Source organism: Dipodomys ordii, unplaced genomic scaffold, assembly GCF_000151885.1.
Source record: "Dipodomys ordii isolate 6190 unplaced genomic scaffold, Dord_2.0 Scaffold134, whole genome shotgun sequence".
Taxonomy (NCBI): Eukaryota; Metazoa; Chordata; class Mammalia; order Rodentia; family Heteromyidae; genus Dipodomys; species Dipodomys ordii.
The window spans coordinates 1,130,626-1,133,602 of record NW_012267350.1 but is presented as its reverse complement, the minus strand read 5'-3'; positions in this window follow the sequence as shown (position 1 = coordinate 1,133,602).

Below are 2,977 nucleotides of genomic sequence, written 5' to 3'. Positions count from 1 at the left end.
TCATTAAAAAGAGTAAGGGAAGGGGTGGGTAAGGGAGAGATGGGTGAGAATGTTGAAAGGGCCAACATCAATCAAGATATATTGTATTCATAAACTGCTTTGCTAAATGGCAACTCCTTTGTGCAACTACTTAAAGATAGTAATAAAAATACTTTATAGCTACGAACATTTTTTAAAAATTAAAAAAGGGAAAAAAGCAGTATAAAATTCTAATCTAAAATCAAGTTGCTCTGCCCCCAGAGTGGTTGAGAGAGTGCACCTGTTTGTAGCTCTCAGTAGGAAATCAAAAGTTATTTTGGTGGAAAATAGCCGAAGACAAAACAATGGTTATGCCAAATCTTGACAAGAGTGCTTGCCCTTCATCTCTCCTTCATTTAGTGGAGGATGCTGATTTTTGCCTGCACTGACAGTGGAGGGCTCTTGACTGTGTGTGGTCAGTTCTCCAGAGCCAAATACAAGCACATAGAGAGACACCATCAATCCAATTAAAACACAAACTCAATATTAAGACTCCAACAAAGCCCAGAACGGAAAATATCAAAGGATCAAAAGCTCAGCTTACACTTGAAGATGTTTGAGGGCAGTTTGTTATGTAAAAAGCAAGAGCGATATTGAAGATGAAGGACCTTTGCAAACAGCAAGGACAAGAGATGTCAGTCACAGAAAAGCAGAAGGGAGCCCAATATCCAGCCAGAATACCTGGACACCTGTCAATCCCATAACACTTTTGTGTGTGTGTGTGTGTGCGTACGCGCGCCTGCACATGCATGCTGGTCCTGGGGCTTGAACTCGGGGCCTAGGCACTGTCCCTGAGCTTTTTTGCTTCCACCTAAGCCACAACTCCACTTCTGAATTTTCCCTCCTGGGTTGGCTTCAGATTAAGATCCTAAAATCTCAGCCTCCGGAGTAGCTAGGATTATAGACAAGAGCCACCAGTAATCTACTGGGTAACACCTTCTTGGGTCACTATCTACTGTTATCTACATAGAAAAGAAGGTTGTTTATCAGGTGAAAAACCAAAACAGAAGGTTGACCGGAAAAGGGGAGTAATGAAAGTATGAAAAGGCAAGAATGTGCAATCCACAAGAAAGGGAATATTATTCACAGACCTGGGTAAAGGCAAGAGATGAGGAAGGAAGTCTTTCTTCCTGTTCAGGGAGTGGGGAAGCTATAGTGGCCAACACTATCACTAGGTTAAGAGGAAATAACAGAAACAAAATTGCTGTTTATATATAGCCATGGTAAGTAACAGGGAAAATCTGGTTCCTCTTTCTACCAGAGAAGAAAGAGGTCAGGAGAGATCCACTCTGAAAGGAATAGTTATCAATCAAAAGGAAATACAGGTACAGGTGGCTCAAGCCTGTAATGCTAGCTATTCAGGAGGCTGAGATCTGACAATCGTGGTTTGAAGCCATACTTGGTAGGAAAATCTAGGAGGCGTTTATCTCCAATAATCCACCAAAAAACTGGAAGTGGAGTTGTGGTTTAAGTGGGAGCAAAAAAGAGTAGGGACAGTGATTAGTCCCTGAGCTCAAGCCCCAGGACAGGCACATATGCATGCACACACACACGCACAGACACACAAAATGGAACACAAGGCTGTAATACCCCACCAAAAAAAAAGAGGAGTAAGGGGGAAGAGAGAGGACAGTAAAACCCTCATGTAGCAAAACTATCAGGGTGCAGGGAGGTCAAAATGAAGGATAACTTGTAATGAGAACACAGTAGATGTAATTTAAATGGTGACCTGAGAAGAGCAGGACTCCTCAGAGGCAGGTGCTTGAGCCTACCTTGGGCATGTGGTCTGTAGGATGTCTACTCGTTCAACAGATATGATGAGCCAGGACAAGCCAGACTGATCCAAGATCATCTAGGCTGGCAATCTTGGGATCTGCTGGCTCAATGTCTCTAACCCTATGTTCATTCTCCTGCTCCCCATTCCCAGCTGGTACATAATGATACTGAGATAGCTTAGCTCACTAATAGTGAATGCAAATCTTATAGACAGGAGGGAGCTATTATGTACATTATCACTTTTCTTCCTCAGCTGCCCCGATGAAAGCAAGACTAGACCACAGAATTAATGACAGAAAAAATATATACTTAAAAAAGGCAGGATTACAAGGTTTGCTCAACACAAAATACAGGGTTTTCTTGGACTGACCTCTACCGTCAGACAATGTCTTGACATTCACTGTGCTCCATATTTTTATATCCTCTCAATTTTTTAAGGATCAAATATACCCAAATAACATTTTAAACTACGAATAAAAAACAAGCACTCTCAAGACCCAGTCAAGAAAACAAGTCATGTTTTGTTTTAGACACGCCAGTGAGAACAGACAGAAAACTCTTAGGAAAATTGTCATTTTACCAACACATCAAACAAGTTACAAAATGGCAATTCCCAAAGTATGTTTTTGTGGAGCATTCAACCAGGAGATGATGCATAAAAAAACAGTTCTTTGAATCTATTAAATCTGAGAGATGCCTATGTACCATATGCTCCTCTTAAAAGTTTCACTGCAAATATCAAAAGGCTGTGAGAAATCCCACAGGAAAGAAACTCATTTGATGGTGTTCAACTCAGCTTTTCTTAAATCTCTCTGACCACCAAACTCTTTTCCTATCCTCTGAAAACATAGTGCTGTCCTACAGAGTACTGAAGTCCTATATAGTTAGTCCCCTCGCAGGTTTATCCATACACATTGGAGAGAAGTTTAAGTGCAAGAGAGTAAAAAATTCCTTGGAGACAGCTGCCTCCAAACCATGAAGGTAAAAAGACAGATGGTGAAGAAGAAGGTCATCGAAGTGACAACTTCATGGAGAAAAGATGTGTTCTCAATTCTAAGTAAAGAAGAGAGGGGGATGGCAGACATCGGCCAATCTTCTAGGCGAAGAAACTTAGTTCTGTTTTGTAGTCATTTGGAGCTAACTATCAATTATTCAATACCTTTTAAAGAAGGATTTAAAATAA